This window comes from Telmatherina bonti (genome assembly GCF_933228915.1).
Source record: "Telmatherina bonti genome assembly, chromosome: 17".
Lineage (NCBI taxonomy): Eukaryota > Metazoa > Chordata > Actinopteri > Atheriniformes > Telmatherinidae > Telmatherina > Telmatherina bonti.
In genome coordinates this window covers 8,416,231-8,423,981 of record NC_136615.1, presented here as the reverse complement: position 1 = coordinate 8,423,981, position 7,751 = coordinate 8,416,231, and positions in this window count along the sequence as shown.

Here is a 7,751-nt window from a genome sequence, read left to right as displayed (position 1 = left end):
ATTTAAGATTCAAAATTCAAGATTCAAGATTATAGATTCACAATTCAAGATTCAAGATTTAAGATTCAAAATTCAAGATTAAAGATTATAGATTCACAATTCAAGATTCAAGATTTAAGATTCAAAATTCAAGATTAAAGATTATAGATTCACAATTCAAGATTCAAGATTTAAGATTTAAGATTTACAATTCATTATTTACAATTCAAGATTCACTATTCACAATTCACAATTTAAGATTCACAATTCAAGATTTACGATTCACGATTCACGATTCAAGATTCAAGACTTATTCTAGATTCACAATTCACAACTTCAGATTCACAATTTAAGATTCAAGAGTCACGATTGAAGAATCAATATTCATAATTCAAGATTCAAGATTCACGATTCAAGATTTACAATTCAAAATTCAAGATTCAAGATTTACAATTCACGATTTACAATTCAAAATTCACAATTCAAGATTTACAATTCAAGATTCAAGATTTAGGATTCACAATTCAGGAGTCACAATTAAGGATTCAAGAGTCACGACTGAAGATTGAAGATTCATAACTCAAGATTCATAATACAAGATTCAAGATTTACAATTCAATTAATTATTCAAGATTCATGATTCAAGATTTAAGATTCATAATTCATGATTCAAGAGTCACAATTTAAAGTTCAAGAGTCACAATTTAAGACCAAAGACTCAAGATTCACAATTCAAAGATTTACAATTAAGGATTCAAGAGTCACGACTAAAGATTGAAGATTCATAATTCAAGATTCACATTCCAAGATTCAAGATTTAAAATTTAAGTAAATATTCAAGATCCATATTTAAGATTCAAGATTCAAGATTCACAATTTAAGATTCACAATTTAAGAATCAAGAGTCACAATTTAAGACTCAAGACTCACGATTCACAATCCAAGATTCAAGATTTACAATTCAAGTAATTATTCAAGATTTAAGATTTACAATTCATGATTCAAGGTTAACAATTTCAGATTCAAGAGTCACAATTTAAGACTCGAGACTCAAGATTCATGATTCAGAATCCAAGATTCAAGATTTAAGACATTACAATTTCCCAAAAAGCTTCACTCTAAAGCATATTTGTTTGTCAGATGGCAAAATGAGTGCAGCCCATGAAGAATGTGTCAACTAATCTGGTACTATACCTGCAGCATTTGTGACAACCTCTGTGCAGTGATTTCAGCTTCATTTACACGTGCCGTCATTTCCCCAGGAACAAATGAATAGCTACAGATTGCACATTAGTCAGTTCCCTTCTTTCAGAAGAGAGACTACAGTTCTAAATTGTCGAGGTTGTAGAGTAAATATTGGATTAAAATGGTATTTTTAAAAAAAACAAACATAAAAATATCGGTATGTCATAGTATCAAAGGTTTTATAACAGTTTTTAACTCATATGCTTACATTCTCATCAGGCTGAGCAGCCTCTCCATCTATGGAAACTCCTTGATGGAGCCTGAGTTTGAGTCCTGGCCTGGGGTTCTTTGGATGTCCCACCCCACGTTCTCTGACATCTTTTCCTGTCAAGCCACAGTTAAATAAATGTTACTAGACCCCCAAAGGCTTTGGATTGGAATCTCACATCAAAGCTAAGAAGAACAAGAATTTATAGATCTTGTAGAGGTGATTTGTTTTTCAGGGAAAAGGTTACAGTCAGTATTTAAATCAGTCTACCTTCTAAGAGTCCATACATGTAATACACCACTGGAAAGCTAAGATTCTTGAGATTTAAATGATTGTCAAAGTAGGCAGAACTATTTATCAGAAAACCTTGCCCTTATGTTTTGGTTTTTATTGTTTTTATGCATGATTTTAACTGCTGTGGATTTGACTTTATGGGCAAGGGTACTGATTAACAATTAGCCACAGCTGGCATGCCTCCTCCCTGCCAGAGGATTGGCAGAGGACTGCATAAAAGGGAGCAGGTGTGGGAATATGGAGCTCAGACCAGCACCAGCGTTATTGGGTGTGGATGGGCTGGATCCCCATATGTAAGTACGTCTCCCTCCTTGTACGTGTTTTCCCCAGCAGCGGCGTGGCTGAAGCCAAGGCGGGCAGTGGCGCAAACAGCAGAGTACATTCAGGAGGATACGCCCCATACTGGCTGCAGCTGATTCCCCCCCTGCAGGAGATTGGAGTACCTAAAGCTGACCCCACTTCCCTGACCTTGTGTGGAACAATTTTTAAAGGATTGTCCTGACACTTGTCTGGCATCCTGTTCCTTACCAGTGGGAAGTTGTCTGGAATCGCAAGAACTCTGTGTGACATGATGATTTATTTTCTTTTTATTTGAAGATAATAGTGTGCCAAAAGTAGAACAAACAGGATGCAAAATAGTCGCAGCACAGCCAAATCCAAACAAAACAATATTTGTACAATGATCAAAAAAGGGTGGGGAGAAGTACAACTTGATAAACCACACCCCGTTTTGTACCTACAATCAAAACCATAAATCCTGTAAATATTTTTTCTGACCAGTTGCCAGTGTGTATTATCTTTAAAGCCATATTCCAGTAACACACGGTACTGCAACATCAGCAATGGTCCAGTCTAGTAAAACAGTTTCTCCTCTAAAACACCTATTTTAGGCAAACACTTTGTAGGATTTGAAGGAGCTTAAAGCAGTTTATACCTTGTTTGGTCTGTGCAGTCCTGTCAGCACATGTAGTGAAAAACACATTAACAGATGTTAATCAGAAATAGGTGACTGGTTATGACCACTGATGTAAATAGTGCAAGTGCCATTTCCATCGTAAATTTTTTACGACTTTTTCAATAATTCGACAGTTTTGCCATTTTCTTTAAGCTTTTCAAATGCAGAACTTCAAAATGACTGATTTTATCATTACATGTCTGGTCAATACAAAAAATTAAACAAAACTGAACACAAAAATGGATTTTGCAGGATCATGACAGACACAAAAGAATATTACCAGTCAGGTAATATATTTACTCTGTCACTCTTTCCACTATGCAGATTAGACATTCTTCTAACATGTCAAAAAAGGTTTGATCTTATTTCCATCATTTAAACTTTCAAAATAATAGAGAACAAAAAAGGGCGTCTGTAAAAGTTTGGGCACCCTGCAGAGTTAGTACCTTTTACTCCCACATTTGGACAGCTGAGCACCTGACAGTGTCCTGGATTGTTTACATTTAGTGTCTGGAAAGACCAGGTGATGTCAGTCTCAAAGGTTTTAAATGCCCAGCCTTATCTGACCTCGCCTCAACAATCGGCACCATGGGTTCCTCTAAGCAGCTGTCAAGAACACTGAAACTGAAAATAGTTGATGCTTGCAAAGCAGGAGAAGGGTGTAAGAAAATAGCAAAGTGTTTTCAGATGCTAATATCCTCTGTTCCAAATGTTTCATGAAATGGCAGTCATTGGGAACAGTGCAAGTTAAAGCAAGATCTGGAAGACCAAAGAAAATATCAGACAGAACAGCTCGCAAGATTGTAAGAAAAGCAAGTCAAAACCCAAGTTTGACTGCATGATGCCTCCAGGAAGATCTGGCTAATACTGGAGTCATGGTACACCATTTCACTATAAAGAGGTACTTGTACAAATATGGCCTCCATGGAAGAGTCATTAGAAGGAAACCCTTTTTTATGTCCTTACCACAAAAATCTGCATTTGAAGTTTGCAAAGGAACATATAGACAAGCCTGATGCATTTTGGAAACAAGTTCTGTGGACTGATGAGGTTAAAATTGAACTTTTTGGCCGGAATGAGCACAGGTACATTTGGAGAAGAAAGAAGAATTTAATGAAAAGAACCTCTATCCAACTGTTAAGCATGGGGGTGGATCAATCATGCCTTGGGGTTGTATGGCAGCCAGTGGCACAGGGAACATTTCACGAGTAGAAGGAAAAATGGATTCAATGGGATTCCAGAAAATTTTGGATGCTAACCTAATGCCATCTGTGAAAAAGCTGTAGTTAAAGAGAGGATGGCGTCTACAAATGGATAATGATCCTAAAAACAACCTCAAAATCCAGAGTGGATTACATCAAGAGGCATGAACTGAAGGTTTTGCCATGGCCTTAACAATCTCCTGACCTCAACATAATTGAAAGTCAATGGATAGACCTTCAAAGAGCAGTGTGTCACAGACGGCCCAGAATCTGAAAGATCTGGAAGACTTTTGCAAGAAAGAATGGGTGAAGATACCTCAAACAAGATTCAAAAGACTATTGGCTGGCTATAAAAAGCATTTACAAGCTGCCATAATTACCAAAGGGGGGAATAGAAGGTACTAACGCTGCATGGTGCCCAAACTTTTGCAGATGCCATTTTTTGTGTTTTGGTATTTTGAAAGGTTAAATGATGAAATTAAGATCTAACTTTTTTTCCCAACATGTTATAAGAATGTTTATTTTGTAATTTGATACCTTTTGGAGATTTTCCGCCTTTTGTTGGCTTGTTTTTGCACAATAAAATAAACTTTTACCAGGGGTGCCCAAACTTTTGATCCCCACTGTATACATACAGCAGAAAAACAATAAGTGATGAACAAAAGTAGCTGAAATGACAGATTGAAAGCAGTGATGTTCCCAAAACACCGCAAAACCAAAGACTGTTCCTTTTGGAAGTGAACTTCCTTTTTTCGACTAGAAAAAGTGGGGGTGGGGTGGGTAAAAAATGGCTGAAATCTGCCAGATCTGTAGACATTAAATAAGACTGAGTTACAAGAGGGGATGTACTGTTGCATATGAAAGATGCTCTGAGTCTGAAAAAGTCATCAGACTAGTGTTTCTAATTGTTCAATTCCACAGCAAAGCCGGACCAAAACTGTCTTTGATAAACTCAGAAAGGAGGATGTTATTTTTGCACTTTGTGGGTTTCAGATAATTAACAAATTCAAAGTAATCCAGTGCTGTTGAGGAGGCAGACGGATGAATGGGTTACAACCTAACGATGCATCACATGATCACAGTTGAGTAATCTCATCCTGAGAATTGTCATATGGAGCACAAGACGTACTTTCAGGTTGAGGAAGATAACTGCTGATGAATAACAGGTTTTGCTTTTATTTAGAATGAAATTTATATTAGGTTTTCTGTGTAGTTTTTAATTGACTTGACTCGTTAAGCTTGTCTTTTCTGACCTCCATTCTGCGCTCTGAAGGTTTGCATGGTGCTATTAACCATGTTTGGAGTTTATACCTAGAAAGATCTTTCCTGAGGCGCCTGTGAGATCATCTTTTCTCTCAGTAAATCTAAATTTCCAGTTCTGTGTCATCTCCCATTAGGTTCTCTGCCACCATCATTCTTCAGTGTGTTAAAATGAAAAAGCTCTAATGGGGAGGATGTTGCTTCTTCCAGCTCATAGGCTTTTAAAATGTGAAACATGGCTTCATGCTACAGAACATGTGTCTGCTTTCTTTCTGTCCATCTGAGATGAACTGCTGTCCAGAGAACTGTTGTTTCTCCGCAGAGTTGATACACAGCTACGTCATTGTGTAACACAGTGTCAGGTTACATGTCTGGAGGCAGCGGTGGACTGTGTCGAGTGTGAATCATTTTCCAAAGGTCCTTCTGAGCCCATGTGGCTGCACTGATGATGGTGGCATGATAATTTATCATGCAGGGTTGCTTGTGCGCTCAAAGGTCACAACTAAACACAGGTTTCTGTCCTTGAGTCCTTTCAAACTCCATGAATCTTTTGTCATTATAGCCTGTAGACGCAGAAAGACCTCTGCGGAGCATGTAAAGGTTTTTTATTGAGGTTTTTTTTTTTAAGGTTTATGCAAACTGGTGAGTTTTGCTCCATCATCATTTGAAAAGACAGAATTTGGTGATTTATTGCAGCTAAATCTTTCTATCCCTCTTTATTTCTAACTTCTGTTTTGTTTTTTGTTTTTTTTATTTTCTCACTGTGTTTAGATTGTTTGGATTTCCTAAATGTCATTAAATTGGTCTTTAAACACTGAAACTTCATTATACTCAGTTCAACAGTGAACTTTGCAGATGGCACAGTGGTGGAACAACTATGCATGTGGTGTAAGGATATAAGTTTGATCCCTAATGTATTATATAACTGAAATCATAGGGATGGTTGTGGACCTCTGGAGGGTTAGCCATGTCCCCCTGTCCCCTGTGTCCCCTGTCAAGATTGAGCAGGGTGCAGGACCCAAATGGAGGCCAGGAGGCACACAGCGTGGAGGAAACTATTTAATCTTACTACAACAGAGAAAGCAAGACATGCCATTACTACAACATCTAACTATAAACTGGCAAAGAAGAACTGAAGCTGAGGGGTGTAAATGCTCTGAGGAGCACCAACAGTCTGTTAGCTAAATGAAACCAGGTTAACCAATGGCAGGAAGCAGAAAGTAAAACAGAACACAAGGGAAAAAAACTAACAACAAATAAGGAAACAACTCGACATGATACGACGACACAAACCTAAAACAGAACCACTAAACTGTGACAGAAGGAGCAAAAGTTGAGATGGTTCTCTGTTTAAAATACACCAGAGGTTACACCTGGGTAATATCTTCATTTGGCATGAAAACAGTATGAGTGCCATTAAGAAGGCTAATCAGTGCCTTTATTTCCTGAGGAAACTGAAGGATGAAAGTGAACAGCGACGTCTTTTTCTACAGGTGTGTGATGGAAGAAACTTACTTCCTGTGCTAGTGTGAGATGCAGAAGCTACACAATGGCAGGAAGAAGGAGCTTCTGATGGTGATAACCACCCCTGTCAGATACTAACAGCAAACGCAGAGACAGGCCGTCCTGCACCCTGACGGATTCCTTCCGTCCAACATGCAGTCTTTCACCGGGAAAAAGTGGCGCAGGGTTCAAGGAAAGACCCTGCAAAGAGGGAGTTTTAATTACGTGTTGTCAAAATTATAATTAACTGCAGTGTCCTCACCTTGTCTTTCAATGTTTTTAGTCTGTATCTTCGTCTGCAGCATGACCTGAGTTTGATATTTCATTCATTCTTTGTGTTTCCTGTGAAAATGGCAATAAGGTTTTCCTGGCAAATCATTTCCTTTCCACTGGTGTTTCTTTAAGGAAAAAAGGTTTCAACTGATAATAGCGGATAGAAATTTCATTACATATCAGAAAACAGTCAGGAAACAGTGTCCTTGATCAAATGTTACGGCGGACAAACCACAAGAAGTGGGACTTGATCTAGAAATGAGCTTTCACACCAGAACAGAGGGTCTTGCTTCCTGTGGACTCTCTGCATCAGTGCATGAGTCCGTCAGGCAGTGATTACGTTGCGTTGTAGCATGTTATTTAGTGGTTGATATGATGCCGTGCAATCATTAAAGCTGTTGGTTATAGTTCGTAAAGACGGTCCTCTGACAGCATATGATGCATTCCAACTTGGCTCCAGGAGATAAAACTCAAAAGTCAAAAGTCCCAAAGTTTTGACATTTAATGCCTAACATATCTTTATTTGTGGTTTTGTTGGACTCGGGTGATGAAGAGGTTCCCTTTCACTTGTTTTACACATGATCAGTCTTAATGCCACGGAGCAAACGCCCACCACAGCCATTCATCTGACTGCTCTGTGAAATCTCTGTTCTTAAATGATTTTAGGTTTCAAAGCTATGACGTGGATTCTAGCGTGATCAAATAAGGAACTGTCTTTTTCCTCCCATGCCTTCCTTCCTATTTGCTGATCTGTTATTTGAGGCGAAGCAGCAAGTTTCAGTAAAAAGGCTCTGAGCTTCCCCTAAAGACCATCTGTCTCTGAGTTGAGTAT